Below are 16,539 nucleotides of genomic sequence, written 5' to 3' on the forward strand. Positions count from 1 at the left end.
AAAACTAACAGCCAGGTTCTTAATGGAACAAGTCTTTGAAGCAGGGCAGCCACTGAGCCTGTAAATGCTAAATGCCGCCGATAGTCACTGGGTGGGTGGGGGCAGAGAGGCCGACCCAAAAGGCCTCCTTCTGTTTGGAGTGCAGGACGATAAGAACAGGAACCATTCAAAGTGCTGGTTGGTACCATCCGGCATTTTGAATGGTTCCTGTTCTTATCGTCCTTAGCATTTGCAGCCCCAGTGGCCGCCTTGCTTCAAAGACTTGTTCCATTAGGAACCTGTTACTTTTTGTTTTTACATGGTGGATGAAGTCATCAGTCGCCCTGCATCTGTTCCAACAGCCATGCCAGCTTGAATTGTTTTTGGCTGTCTTTTTCATTTACTTTTTGCTTTTGTCTCTCCTGGTTTTCCATTTATCTATGTGCTAGCCTCAGGACTTTGAGTGCTTTTGACACTGCCATTCAGTTCCAGAGCGCTGTGCTTGGCATATACATACTGGTGATTAGTGTATACATGACAGCCTTATTTGAGTTAGTTGTAAGTCCCTTGGCAAGGGTTTGTAACTCAAATGCCCCTCCGTCAGCCGGCAGCACCGGGTGTTCTACCCATGGAGGTAACTCTTCAACCGTGCCACAGGGTTGCCAAGAAAGGGCCTGTTTGTGTAGGTTACTATTACTCAGCTTGGCATTTAAAAAGATACTTGCTAAGGTTCTGCATGGCTCTTGCTATATCGGAGTACTCCCTAGGAACAGGGTGCAGTGTCAGGAAGAGGTAGGGCATGTGCACGGGAAAGCTACATGCCCTAGTAGTGAATGGAACCAGATGGAATGTTCAGTACAGGAGTGTTTGCTTCATGCATTAGATTGGCATGAGGGATCTGTGGAAAGGCTATTGAGCTGTATTTAGTACTAGCAGAAGAGTGGCAGTATAGTGTTTGATACCGATGAGTTAGTAATGGCGAATCCTCACCGGGGGAGTGAGTGGATTTGGCATTACTATGGTGAAAATACCAGTTTGGGAAAGTGGGCATTTCTGTGCTCATGGCTCTGTGTGCCAGTCAGCCTGTCTCCAATCCATATCTGGATGGTGGGGGGACAGCTACATCTGTGAATTCCCGATAAGCTAGCCATAAACTAGGGGTTCAAGGGAAACTGCAGTCCTCTGACTCTGAGGGACCTTCCTGGGACAGATAAGTGTTAGACCTGGCATCCTTGGCGTGCTTTTCCCCTGTATTTTTGCCTCTGCCTCCTGTATTTGTGGTGTGTGCTGAATTTCGTTTTTGCTGGTCTAGATGCTTTGGGCACTTTGCCACTGCTGATCAGTGCCAAAGTGCAAGTGCTCCCTCTTTAAATTGTGAATATGGATTGGTGTTTCCATGATTTGCTTGTTTGACTCACTGCTAAGTTCCTAATACAGTGCACTGTGTGTGCCCAGGGCCTGTCAATAAAATGCTGCTAGTAGGCCTGCAGCTATGATTATGCCACCCACCCAAGCTTAGCATCCTGCAAAGGGTTCAAAGACCTGCCACTGCAGTGTCTGCGGGCAGTTTCTACTGCTATATTGACCAGGCAAGTGCACCAACTTGCTAGACCCTAACCTTTACTTTTGTTACATGTGAGTCACCCCTAAGGTAGGTCCATGGTACCTCTGTGGGCAGGGTGCAGTGTATGTGAAAGGAAGGACATGTCCTGATATGTGTAACATGTCCAGGTAGTGAACTAAAGTGAATTTTGTTTTTCACTATTGAAAGGTTATCTATCCCATAGGATAGAATGGGGTTTTATTAATATCTTATTAGTATAACTTCCCACTGGAACAAGATTGGAAGGTAAAGTTTAGTATGTCTGAACTCAGAATATAAACATGGATCTTTTAGTAAGGATGATTTTTACATTCTGTGTTTGAAAATGCCACTTTTAGAAAGTGGGTATTTTCTTGCTCTGCCATCCTGTGTGCCTCTGCTGCTGTGTTGTGTATTGATTGTCTGGCTTTAGAGTGACAGGGGCTGGAGATGTGCATTCACTGTAGATAGCCACTGAGGCAGTTGAGGTGTGTCCTGCCTTTCCTGAATGAGTCAGGGCTGGGCTTAATAGACCTGGGCTGCATTTAGAGTAGAGAGAGGAGATTTCCTTTCACCTGAATGGGCCTGGTCTGCGTTACACAATGCTGTCTCCACCTCCTGCTGGGAAGCCGGACCAGAGAGGACAGAGCTGGTTTTGAATGAGCACAGATCCTCTCTGCCACCAGAGAACAAATAGAAATGGGATATAAATATTGGGGCCCAGAACTTTAGAATATTTCTGGACTCAAGAGGAGCCTCTGCCAAGGAGAAGAGCTGAGAAAGCTGAAGAACTAGTGCTGATCCTTTGCTGTGTGCTGTCTGGGGTTGGCCTGCAGTGTCTGTTTCTGCCAAGTAAAGGACAAATACTTTGCTGTGTGCTGTGTATCCTGCTTGAAGAAGATCTCCAAGGGCTTGAAGTAGAGCTTGCCTCCTGTCTCAGGGACACAAGGACTTCACCACCTGCCCCCCTGAATGTTCTTTCTGCGAGTTCTGACCTGCTAAGAGATGCCTGTTGCTGAGTTGGGCCTCTGGACGTTGTTCCTCTGGTGGAAGAGGTGTGGCGCAGCAGCCAGAGTAGCTGTATCCTGAACACTGGAGCTCTTGGTTCAATCCCTGGCGGCAGGTTAGCCCAACACCATGTGACTCTGGGCAACAGCTCGCTTAATCTTCCTGACGGCCCCAGCACCTTGAAAACCTTAGGGGTAATTATTTGCGCTTTACAAGTACCGGTATTTCAATTCATTTTATTTCCCGCAATTGAGAGCTGATAAAGAGATGCAACTATTAGAAGCGGAATGCATCTGCAACTGTTTCTGACGCATCACCACTGTGCGGCCGAAGATACCGACGTAGCGCCTGCCCGTGGCTCGAGAAATCGCTGCATGCCGAATCCTGGGCATTGATCTCCGAAGTCCAAGATCACCGCATGGATTCGGATGCCGGCCCTGCTGTGCGGCTGTAAGAAACAACTCATCGTCGGACTGCGGCTGGATAGACCAATGCAGCGCCGTTGCTGCCTCATCGAGAGTCGACGCATCCCCAATCCCCATGCATCCCACTGGGGTGCCAAATCTACAACGACCTCAGGGCCGCAGTAAGAAACCAACCCATAACCTCCCCGCACAGTAAGCAACCGACACATCACCTCCCCTTCAGAAGGGAACGGATGCATCACCTCCTCTGCGTTGAAGTAAGGAACTGACGCATCCCCTCCCCTGGAGTAAGGAACCGACGCATCACCTTCCCTGTGCGCAAGGAACCGACACATCACCATCTCTGCAGCTGTGGTTTTTTTAATGATTGTGAGACATTCAAGGTATTTTGGGTTGAAAGTGTTGCATCTATAGTTTGCTATGGACAGAACTGTTTTTACCTTCTAAGAAGTATATTTTGGCTACTGTATTGTGGATTTAAGTCATTTTGGTCTTCTTTGGTTTAGATAAAGATTACTTATTTTTAGGTCTCACTGAGTCAGCGCATGCGCTGCTCTGCAAGACATTTTGTAAGCGGCTTTTTAAAGTGCTGCTAAAAGTGCTGCTAGCTTGGCCACCAGCTTGCGATTATGCGCACACGAGGGCGCCTTGCTCCACCCCTCCCCAACCAGTTCCTGCCATCGGACAATTAAATGCGCTTTCACGCGCAGCACATGTGCACACAACTCCCTCCGTCTCTCTCTCACGCTGCAGCTCCCGGGAAGCGCTGGTACTGTCACACAACAAGTACAATAGCCCTCTTAACCAGTCTCACGCTGCAGCCCCCGGGAAGCGCTGGTACTGTCACACAACAAGTACAATAGCCCTCTTAACCAGTACTTGTTATGAGTTCCTCGTGGCTCCAGAGAGAAACTCTCATTTCCTTCCCTTGCACGAGTCTTACGGTGCGCCCAGAGCTGCACATGCAGCACTAGCTTAGAGCTCGCAGGAGAAGCAGAGGCAGCACAAGACCTAGGAACCGCTCAATTCAGCCCGACAGCTCTCAGCCAGCCTCCTCTCAGCAATGAGAACGACATCCTGTTTTTATATAGCGCTTCAACCGCACTTCTCTCGTTTCTAACCACTGTAAAAAAGAGCACATTCCAGAGAACCCTCCTTTTGGTGCCCACAGGTCAACCATGCGAGAGCCCTCAGCAATATAAACCTATTTTACATAGCACTTCAACTGCACTGGTGTGGTTTCTAAGTGCTGTGAATAATAGGACATCACAGCGCAGCATCCTGTCACTGGCCACACACCTTGCCCAGAACCCCCAAACATATTAATATAAACAGTATCTCTATATAGCGTTTCAAACCTCATTGCTGCGGTTCCTAACCTCGGTAAACAGCGGGACTGTCACCTCACAACACATCATCTTCCTCCTGCCCGTCCCTTGCCGAGATCCCCTCAAAACAAAAATACTTTGCTTTCTTTATATAGCTCCTCACTGCAAGTTTGCTGTTTCTCACCGCCATAAATCCGAATGTGACATTATATTGTCTCACCACTGCGTCACGTTTTTTTTTAGTCATCTGAGTTTTTTTTTTTAACCCAAGTAGCAATGTAAAAACTGAATATGGAGAATTCTTATTCTTTATATTGGGATGTCACCTGTCAGTGAAAACAAGACTGTCTCCTGAGACCCGTCTCTCTCAAGGATGTTCGGCAACCAAAGAAACATTTTAGCCTGTTTATGGCTCACAAGTCTGATGGAGGCAACCGGCGGTGCAGGTATAATTTTATGGTCTGCATTTGCATTTACACCCTCGTCGTTTCTGTATTTTGTACTGCACACATTGTGCTCGCACATGGCTCGTTGTGCTCTGCTTCACCAGCGTAAACCGCTCTGGCCACGTGGAACGAGGTATATAAAATCCAAAATAAATAAGCCCACAGAGAGAAGGACTTGGGTGTGGGGGAGAGGCGGTTTCCTATAGGACAGGTTCTGAGACCACACTAACAAGGTCTCTTAGCCACACTAACAAGAGCTACACCAGATGCTAATATTATTTGCACCCCTTTTCACACTTGCTCCTATGAGTGCAAGGTAAACAAGCATTTACAATGCAACGGTTTCGCCTTTGCAAAAGTTTGAGCTATTGGCATTGTAAATGACAAACTTTTTATTTATGTGTTGGTTTTGAAAACAGATAAATAAATGGCATTGTTATTTACTATGGCAACAGCTTAATCTCTCGCAAATGCGAGACCTATTGCATTTTCAATGCAATAGGTCACGTATTACGCAAGTTTGTGCTATTGACATTGCAAATAATTTGTTTTATTTATGTTTCAAAAACCAAAACATAAATAAAAGGTCTCACACTGCTGTCTCTCTCACACTGCTGACTCTGCCTTGAACACAGCCACTGCTGTCTCTCTCATACACACTGCTGTTTCTCACACACTGCTGTCTTTCTTACACACACTGCTGTCTCTCATACACACTGTCTCTCACACTGCAGGTGTGGGTTGTTTCCAGCTCATCCCGGCTCTCACAGGCACCGCCTCCGGGGATTGATAAACATGCAGGGATGCGCCTGCTTCGTGGGAGAGCAGACCAGCGGGATGTGCTAGCACTGAGAAGCCATGTGACGAAGGATGCGCCTACCATGTAATCAAAGGTCGAAGTGCATTAAAAAGTACGGGAATTGTGGGGGGGGGGGAGTGGGTGCCGGGTCAAAGGCGTGGGTAAAAACACAAACTAGTGGGACCCTGGTGCAAAAAAAGGACAGTCTCGGCCCCGGTGCCACTGAACCTGCCGCACATTAAAAGCTTCGCTCCTGAACACAGGACTTGTGATGCTGGTATAAAACACATAGAAGGAAGTGGAGGCGAAAGCAGGCCGTGGGCTTGTATTTACGACAAATGGGGCCGTGATGGGTGTGCAGGGATGTGTCAGTGTCATTAACAACAAACAACCAGAACACGGGGACTTTGAGATGGCTTCTTGGATTTGCGCCACTGAACTAATCCCTTGGATTCATAAAACGATCAGATGGGTGCATTTTCTGTGTTTGGTTTATTTGACTAGTGAGCGCAGTCAAAGTTTAATTTCGTCAGGAGGCTCAGCAGTGAGACGTCAACTGAGCTACTTGCTGATTTCTGCCCATCGATAGCGCAGTGGGACACCCCATGATCAAAAACTCCATCCCTGTGAGATGTGTTCTAGCACATTTAGTGATTCCTGATGCCTCTTTCATCATGCACATTTTGAACGGGGCCCAGGTGTTGCTACAACTTTGCATCCTTAAAATATCATTTGAATACCAAGTTGTCCGAGTGCATTAAAGTAGCTGCATTGCTTCCAATGGGGCGAACATGAGATAACAGTACAGGCAACTGAGCCTTCAGTGGTGTTGTCCTATGGTCAAGGTATTCTGCTCCATTTCTGATGAGAAAGATCTTTTACGAAAGGGAGTCTCTGTGACTAGCATTTCCAAACGAGGGTCTTCTCTAGCTAGTGGGAGCAGGGGAAGCCCAAACACACGATCACTGCAGAACAGCAGTTATAGCACTGAGGGCAAAGTGCTTCATCTCAACTTAAAATAAGGCCAGCGCTTTCAAAGTTTAGGTGCTTCGGCACCTCACAAAATCTAGAAATAAATAAAACACGTGTCTTCATAATGCTAGGCACATTCATGTTATGTATTTCTGAGTATGGTCAAATGGGCCACACTACTGACATTCCACTGACTCCTTCTCCAAATTCAGTCTTCGGTAAAAAGCCTTGACACTACTGCTTTAATAAGACTTTTCCATGCTGTGGAAAAGATTTACCTATGAAATGGAGTACAGAGAGAATACCCTATCAGTACTGTAAAATGTTATAATTTTTTAAGACAAAAGTTTTATGGGGCAAAAGCTTACTCTGGTTGGTGCCTTACAATACAACGTAGGTCCCCTTTTTTGCCACCTTAAAAGGTACTGCTTGTGGTCTTGAAAAATAGCAAACAAATGTGTGTCAATGTCAATCTTAAAAAATGGATCCTCCTTGAGAACGCCCAGAACAAAATAGTTCCCAGTCCTGTCCAACATAGAAGACAATGCTTTCTAGGCCCGTCCGCCTGGGTTGAGAATTCTTTGACTCCATGTTGTGACCTGCAGTATGGCTAAGCCTGCTCTGCAGGACAGACCACAAGTTTGTCATTTTTCTGTAACTGGGCGGTTAAAAGCAATCACTGCATGCAGATGTACCACAAAGTTTCAAATTGCATGAGCTAAAGGCATACTTCCCAAAAACTGTTCAACAATTATTCGCCAGACAGAGGCGCTAGGGGGCGCAAAGCGGAATGGCTGCTTAGGCGTGCAGCTCCGCTGAGCGGATCGCATAATTGACCATAATGTGCGGTCTTCTGGATCGTAGCTGACCGGACAACATCTCACCCTGAGGGGAATAGTGCAGAGCACGGGCAGAAGGAGAAGCGGCGAGTTTAATGCAGCCGAAACTCGGAAAAAGACCGGAGCTCTGCTGCGTCCGGTACGGAGTGTAATGGCGGGAGGAGCCTAATTCGACTCCAGAGAAGAGACACTGATCAGCGAAGGCAGCTGACATCGGAAATCGAGCAGGGAACGGGGTTTTGCCCGGCCGGCGAGCACAGGGACGGAGTTCATCGGACCTTGGCAGGACGATGCAGCAAACAATACCGGAGTGAAAAAATGCCACGGAGACGGCAGGTAACAACATGGCGGCGATGTGAGCTACAAAAACGGCGGACTCCTCGCGCCAGCTTCCAGCGGGCACACCTAACAAGGTATGAGTGAGGGGGATATTTTAAGCCTGATAAATATCAAGGACTGTTATGCTACCGTGCAAAGGGCAAACCCAGATACATAGGTGGCAGGGTCGGCTGATCATACCCGGGCAACTAAAACAAAATGGCGGCGCCCATGACCCTGGCGAGTAGGATTGCACTACCCAGTTATTGAGGGCGGAAGCGGGAAGGAGGTGTTGCCATCACTATTTGCCCGGAACAACAAGGGAGGGAAAACTCTGGCACTGCCACGGAGCTCCTGCATGTATACAGCACCTTTGGATTCTGGGCACAACGTCGGCAAGGTGGGGAATGGCACTTGCAGATGCCGCGCACCACGGGAGTATATGACCACGAGGATAGAAGGGTGATGTGCACCAAGAGCGCACGGGATCATGCTGGTAAGCCCCGAAGCCATGACTTCCTTCACCTACCATACTTGAACATGGAGCTATAGCACCATCCGGGATTTGCTGCGAGTGCAGGAACATAACCCCACAGGTTTGGCACAGTGATTAGAATTGGTGTATCAGGACGAGCAGGTGACTACCAGGCCATGCAGGATAAATCGAACACAGCAGAGGGGAGGTAGTGAAAGATACCTGCGTGACGAACCAACTGCTGCACAGCACTGAAAAGCGCGCGAAGGGAATCGCCCGCGGGCTACCCGACGCACCCACCTAACTTTACATTATTGCTCACGGGCATTGCACGATGGGGAAGCCGGATAGACAACAACCCAAACTCACGTTTGAAGCCAAAAAAACAAAAAAAGGCCAAACTGAAGAGGTGGACGAGGAACAAGACACGGAATCTCCGGAAACCAGTATGATGGATAGCATTCTCAAAGCGGTGCAGGAGTCAAGACAGGAAATCAACGCAAAACTGGATCTTCTGGCGGGCAGAGTGGATAGCCTGGCGTCAAAGATAGACAAACATGGTGAAAGGCTCGACGCTGCTGAAACCAGGATCTCCACCGCTGAAGATGAAATGCACTCTACAGCCACCAGATGCACGGGTATGGAGAAAGTCATGGAAGTTATCAAGGCCAAGTCGGAGGAGTTGGAAGCCAGGTCCAGGAGGAATAACGTACGCATAGCGGGGCTTCCGGAGTCCACAAACACAGGCCGCATGGAACCGTATGTAGAAAACCTATGCAAAGACTTGTTTGGCGCCGAAAATTTGTCCCCCATTTTCATTGTAGAACGCGCTCACCGCTCGCTAGCGCCGCAACCAAAGCCAGGCGCCCCTCCAAGGCCGATAATAGCGAGAGTCCTGAACTACAGGGACAGGGACACGATACTAAGGCTGGCAAGGGAGAAAGGAGTGATCCAACATCAAGGTAATAAACTGGAGTTTTACCCGGATTTCACGGTGGCAGTACAACAAGCGCGCAAAGAGTTTAATAATGTCAAGGCGAAACTACGAGAGCTACAAATACCATACGCCATGCTGTACCCTGCGAGGTTAAAGATCACGTGGGATGACAAACCGGTGTTTTTAGCGACACCCAAAGCTGCCATGGAATTTATAAAATCGACGGCTGGAAAAGGTAAACGAAATACTCACAGAGATAGACAGCAGGATTCGGATTGAAGGTAAGACTATATGATGTGGCGTATTATGACCTGGTCTGCAAGACTGTGTTATCTAGTCTAAAACTGAAAGTGACCATCCTAGAGTGACTGAACCGCCATGACACATGCAAGAAGTATTGCAGATGGTTGGGGATGTTCTGCTTTGCCCTCCCCTATATACACAAACTTTGGACATGGGACACTTATGTGCTGGATCCCCGAGATATAGCGGCTACTTAAGTGGATGGTTATGCTACAATGCTCTAACATTATGGGGGTGTGGTCCTCGGTGGACACTTCCGATTCTGATGTAACATGGTGCTTATTATTCCCTCATGACTGTCTACCCCATGCCTGTGCACTGATATATATTGTACCTAGAACGAAACCAGACGGGTGGCTGGGGTACGGAAGGATTTGACCGTAAATAGATAGATCCGCTCCCATCCTACTGAAAGGAGGGAATGTTGCACCCTCTGCGGACCTCTACTAGGGCGGTCCCCACAAAAGTTATGTTGATTGCTGAAGTTTTAGGGGCACTGTGTCTTCGGCAGGATTGGGTTGCTGAAGTGGGTGGGAAATGGGGTAGTTGGGGAATGTTGTTTTTTGTACCAAGGGAGCAATTGAGATGCACTGCTACAGGCCATATGGTCATACATGACAAGCGCAGAAACGCTGGTGACGTAACACTGAGTGATGAAATACTGAGACAGACTGAGTTGCAATGCATTCTGAAATGTACTGATGTGGGTCCTAAATGGGTTACTGTCACATGGAAGAAAGCAAAATGGATCCAAGTGTGCTGTAGACCGCTTCGGAGATGGGAGATGAGCTGGGGTAAATCATGTGTTAAAATGTCAATGCTATATAGATGACCAACCGTGACTTACATTTGATAACGTGGAATGTGAGAGGACTTACGAATCCCAAAAAAGTTCGACAAATATTTACCAGTCTGGATAGGCACCACATAGACATTGCACTAATACAGGAGACACACATGGACCCTGTCACACGTAGATCCATAGGCACAAGATGGGCGGAATCGGTTTATTCAGCTACATATTCTTCCTACTCTAGGGGGGTCATGATCCTAGTTAAAAAAGGGACTAACTACAAAGTCACGCACAAGATAATTGACGCCCAGGGACGATATATTATTGTATCGGGAATACTGAGGGGGCAAAGAATAACGATTGCGAATGTATACGGCCCGAATATCGATGCTCCGGAGTTCTATCAGGAACTATGGGACCACCTGTTGGGATTCACAGACACAACATTGATCTGGGGAGGTGACTTCAATGTAGCCCTGTGTAATGCAGTAGATCGATCACAGTCCTCCATAGAACCACACAAAAGGGCAAGGGACAAAATACGAGATATAATGGTGGACTTAGCTCTTAAAGATATTTGGAGAGAACGGCAACCCACAGCGCCAGGCGCGACACACGTAAATTTAGCACACAGGAGCTGGTCAAGAATTGACTTCTGGTTGGGAACCGACAATGCCGTCTTCTGGACCAGAAACATTACGACACTCCCACGCACACTATCGGACCACAACCCGGTAGCATTATCACTTAGGATACCTCATTACATCCCGCCGCCGTTTAGCTGGCGGTTTAATGCGAAAGCGCTGCTAGACCCATTGTATCTCAAGGCGGTAACGGAGGCAATTAAGGACTACTTTCAACTGAACACTGATTCAGTAGACGACCCTTGTGTGGTATGGGAGGCGTTTAAAGTAACGCTTAGAGGAGTCTGTATCAGCACATCAGTAGGTATACTCAGGGACATAAGGGCCCAGATAAACAGGTTAGAACGGGATATGACAGTACTAGAACAGGAGTACACACGTACAGGAAATGTGGAGCTGCTGGGGGAACTCAAGGCCAAATTCACTGAACATCAGACATTTGCGGATGACGAACTAAAATATGTCACAAAAAGACCCATAGCTAGGCAGTTTGGCGAGGGAGGCAGACCGGGTAGAGTATTAGCGAGGAAAATATGTACGAGGAGAGACTCGCAAACGATCACACAAATAAAAGATAAGAATGGCACAATACACACGCACCTTGAGGGAATCCTTAAAAGCTTTGTAGATAATTATGCGGATCTGTATACATCCCGTAATCCGGCACCACAGCAAGAAACGTTCCGGTACCTACAAGACGTGACATTGGCGTGGTTGTCAGATGCCCAACGGGAATACCTAGCTCAACCCATTACGGTAGAGGAGGTGACGGCGATTATACATGCACTCCCAGGCGGGAAGACGCCGGGACCGGATGGTTACTCTTGTGAATTCTATAAACAATTTGTTGAAATGCTGGCACCTCACTTGGTACGGATATATGGCGCGGCATTTGACCAGACAACACTCCCACCATCACTGCGGGAGGCGGTGATTGTTACCCTCCTGAAACCGGGCAAAGAGCCGGACAGTTGTGACTCTTACCGTCCATTGTCACTGCTAAACGTTGATTCCAAAATTCTGGCCAAACTGCTAGCAGAGAGGTTGAAACCGTTGATGACACACCTGATCCTACCTGACCAGGCGGGGTTCATACCCACGAGAGCCACATCGCACAATACCAGAACGCTATTCGCACTATCGCACTACCTCAAACACACCACAAAGGCGGCGGCCGTAATGTTGGACGCGGCTAAAGCATTTGATTCCATTGAATGGTCCTTCATACGCACGATCCTACAAAGGCTAGGATTCCCGAAGCGGTTTATTACATGGGTCACGCTACTATATACGAACCCAATAGCACGGGTAAGAGTAAATGGTTACATCTCGGACCCATTTGCAATAGCGAGAGGAACAAGGCAGGGGTGCCCATTATCACCTTTGATCTTTGCCCTAGCATTAGAGCCACTCGCGTGTATAATCAGGCAATCGCACAATCATTCAGCCTTGCACTTCCCCGGTAGGCCACTGCACATATCGCTATACGCGGATGACATGCTGTTGTATGTGCGGGACCCTGAGCAAAACCTCAGTCCGCTACTGAGGGAATACGTGCGCTTCGGGCGGCACTCAGGGCTGCAAATCAATTGGGATAAGTCGTCAATAATTCCACTTACTGATTCCACTGCTCCTTTCACCCCAGATTTCCCCCTAGACTGGCAGACGGAACCCACAAGATACCTGGGTATTTGGTACAGCCGAGACCCTGAAGAGGTAATAAGAACTAACTATGGCAGGCTATGCACGGAACTGGAAGACAAAATAGCTCGGTGGATACAGCTACCATTATCACTAGCGGACAGAATAGCAATAGTTAAAATGAATATGCTGCCAAAATTTCTGTATTTATTCAATAACATACCGATTATACCTCCCAAGGCGATCTTCACTAGTATAACTTCGTTAGTGTTGAAGCTTATATGGGCAGGTAAACAGGCTCGCATAGACCTACACACACTGACATTACCCTACGAGAGGGGGGGATTCTGTGTGCCCGACTTTAAGTTATACTATCTGTGTGCACAAGCCCAATATGCATCACACTGGTACCACCCCACAACATACCTAACACACACAGCGGTTGAAGAAGGGGATGCATCTCCAATCCCACTGACTTCGATAGTGACACATAAGAGGCCGCCTCTACATTCAAAGGATATAAACACGATAGACACTACCACTCATGCATGGAAGACGTTAGGGAGGATGGCACACAAATTGCCGCTTTATGCGCCAGCGCTTCCACTACAGTATCATCAGGAGTTGTCGGTGACAAATGAACAAGTGGGTATGGATCTCCTGAAAAGCATAGGTATAACAACGTTTGGGGACTTATATCACGAAGGCATATTCCGCACGACAGACGATTTAACATATGTAAGCAACCCTACGCTCTTATACAGATTCACACATTATAGATTACAGCGGGCGATACGAGACCTCTACCCGAACTACCCAAATGAACCACCAACGTTACAATCTTTACAAGTTATAATTACAACATCAAACACGTCCCACTTGGTGTCCAGATTATACAGGATAGCCCAAAGCGAAATACCACATAGATCCGAGAAAGCCGTGCAGAGGTGGAATGACTCTCTACCTGACACGCTACTGGAGAAGGAATGGTCAGTTGCCTGCACATTACTTAAACTGCTCACCCCGAATGGAAATTTACGCATCACCCATCTGAAATATTTGCACCAAACGTACTACACACCAAAACGACTGCATAAATATGGGTTGCGGGATACTGCAAGGTGTAAAAGGTGTGGCTGTGATGATGCGGATTTTGTTCACCTAGCTTGGTACTGCCCGAGGATAAAGGAATATTGGGTAAAGGTGACAGCTGTGCTGGGCACAATGGTGGGATTGGACATAGAATGCACAATGAAGGTATGCCTGTTGGGCCTGTTGACCAAGGTGAGGGCGGGGAGGGGAAAATACTGTGCGATTGCTCTATTGGTCGCTAAAAGACAGATATCAAAATGCTGGGAGGGGAAAAATGTACCTACAGTCAAAAATTGGCTTAAGGATCTGACGTACTGCAAGGATAATCTGCTTACATATGAAGAGGAACTTCCAAGTGGCTCACGCCCAAAAGACTTCTGGTGTTATTTGGTAGATTACCTATTGTCAATTGAGAATGAGAAGGAATTGGAGTAGCGCAATGGATCAGAGACAAAGACCTACACAGATAGGAATGATGGAAATACTCAGTACAAATAGAAACAAGATAACTTAAGCTGATACACCAGGGTAGTACCACGTATGAATGGCCGAAGAGTGTGGAATTGCCCTGAGGTTTTCATGGGAACGGTTTGTTATGTTCTGTTTAAGTTACCTCAAACGAGGCAAAAAAATGAAGTTTCCTGTAATAGACCAGGGAATTGGGTGCAGGATACATGATGCAGAAATGTGAATTGGTTCAAACATGCAGCTGGACCCATGGGTTGTCAGCTAAATGGCTGTGTGCGTTGCGCTGTTGCACTGCCGCCACATTCGGCCAGCCTCCGGGTTGTAGGCCAATGGCGATGAGAACTATGATCATTTGCAACCAATAAAGATTTTGTTGAAACTTCAAAAAAAAACAAAAAAAAAAAAACAATTATTCGCCAGACAGTCGGCTCCATATACAAGACAACACAACTGCTCTCACTCACTGACTGGTCATCAAAGTGCTAAGACTTGCAACAGCAATACCAGTGAGAATTAGCAAACCTGAATAATATAATGCAAGAACCCACTGTGTCACCGATGCTAAACTTTTGCACATTAGCGAGGTGTTGTCAAAACACATCTGCGAAGCACCAGTATGACCATTCCAGGCAGGAGACGGCGGCCCTCTGGGCACTGTGCAGTTCCCTACACTCTTCTTCCCACCCTTAACGTGGACACTGCTGTTCCAAATTAACCAAGACCAATGGCTTCTTACGCCAGCGGGGAACTGGACCATTAGCACACCAGCACACACTGGGCAGGCAGGTTCATTCAGATTCCAAGGGCACCTCACTCCTCAATTGCTAGAACATGAATGGTTTTCTCCGTTCAATAAAATGAAGAGGATGTGGAGTAACGGCCAGAGCTGACGGCTATATAACTGGAGAACAAGGTTTGAGTCTCAGTGTGCCACAACATCCTGTGATTCTGGGAAAATCATTTAATATCCCCGTGCCCACCAAAAATGAATGTGTCCTTGTGTGTTGTAACTGGTGCTCATGTAGAGCGCTCCAATACCTTTGGGTAGAGTTTATGCTATAAAAAAAACAATGACATGTCACAACTCTTAGTGGGCAGCGAGGCTGCATTACAAACCACCCCTGATGGTCAGTGTTAAATTCTTTTCCTGTATGCACATAGCTCTCTATTCTGCCCAGAGGGATCCAAGCAATGATGGCCATTTCATAATTCTTAAACACTTGCAAAGCCAGGTTGAAAATCCAAGATAGATTCACAGTGGCCGAAGGCAAAAACTTCTGGGAGCTTACAGGTAGTACTTTAGTGTACACTAGAGATGGCGCTTGGTATTGTGTGTATATGCGTGAAGATTATTATATATTTTTTTACATGTGTAAACCTAGGCGTGGGGCAAGGAGGCACACCGAAGTCTCCAGGATCACACAATTTTTGAGAGGAGAATAAGCAGTGAAGTCAGTTGTCCTGGTTCCACTGTCAACAAGTTAGCCGCTAGCAAACATCCCTCACATTTAGTGAATCCATATGTACAAGTGACCATGGCACATGCGCACGTACACACACACACACACACATACACACACTAACCCTCCTCTTACACCAACAACCATCAATCTGTAAACAATGGGCTGCTAACAAGTGTCACTTCCAGGCCCCAAGCCATCATACAAATGCGGAGCTCCATCAGTCAGCTTGGAAGGCCCCCTCCCACTGCCCGTGATAACTCCGTGACGGATCCAGCCACTGCCCCCCGCGGCCCTCACGGTGGCACAGGGCACTCCCTGCGGAGCGAGGGAAGCTCCCGTGCCCGGATGCTTCAGAGGCGCCGCACCGGTACTCACGGAGGTGCCGGCACTGCAGTCAGGGCTCCGCGGGACGGGGGCAGGCCGTCTCCGGGCCCCCCGCCGCTGGTGCAGAGCCCGGGACGGGGCACACCGGGAGCCAGCAGGCGGCAGTGACGCACAGGAGCCCCCGCGGCTCCGGCCCCGAGGGCCGCATTCCTCCACGGCGCGTCAGGCCTCTGCTCGCCGGAATGTCAACCCAGGCCTGGAATGTGCAGGCTTCGGAGGCCGAGCTGGTGCCAGCCCCAATGCCAGGAAACAGTGCGCCCATTATAAGAACCCCGACACTGCACAGCGCACTCGTGGCCCCTCAAACCCAGCTCCACAACAGGGCCTCCTTATTCTCAGGCATGCCCCAAACACTCAAATGCCAAATGAATAAAACACAAATCCACCGGCATTCTTTGGGTTCTTCAGGGAGCCGCGCATGCTGCATGTAACGAAGGCCCCCCAAACGGCTGCAAATGAAACCGTAATGGAGCGATGCAGCATGTATGTATGGGTCAGCAGTGTGAAATCTACCGCCCTGTCATTGCTCTCAATGAAACCCCACAAAACACACACTGGTTCTATTTAAACCTGTGGAACGATTTATTTTTTCGTTTCACTTTTTGCAGGAAGAAAAAAAACATTCTATGCTCTTAACTGTTTT

The sequence above is a fragment of the Lissotriton helveticus genome, chromosome 3_1, assembly GCF_964261635.1.
Source record: "Lissotriton helveticus chromosome 3_1, aLisHel1.1, whole genome shotgun sequence".
NCBI lineage: Eukaryota > Metazoa > Chordata > Amphibia > Caudata > Salamandridae > Lissotriton > Lissotriton helveticus.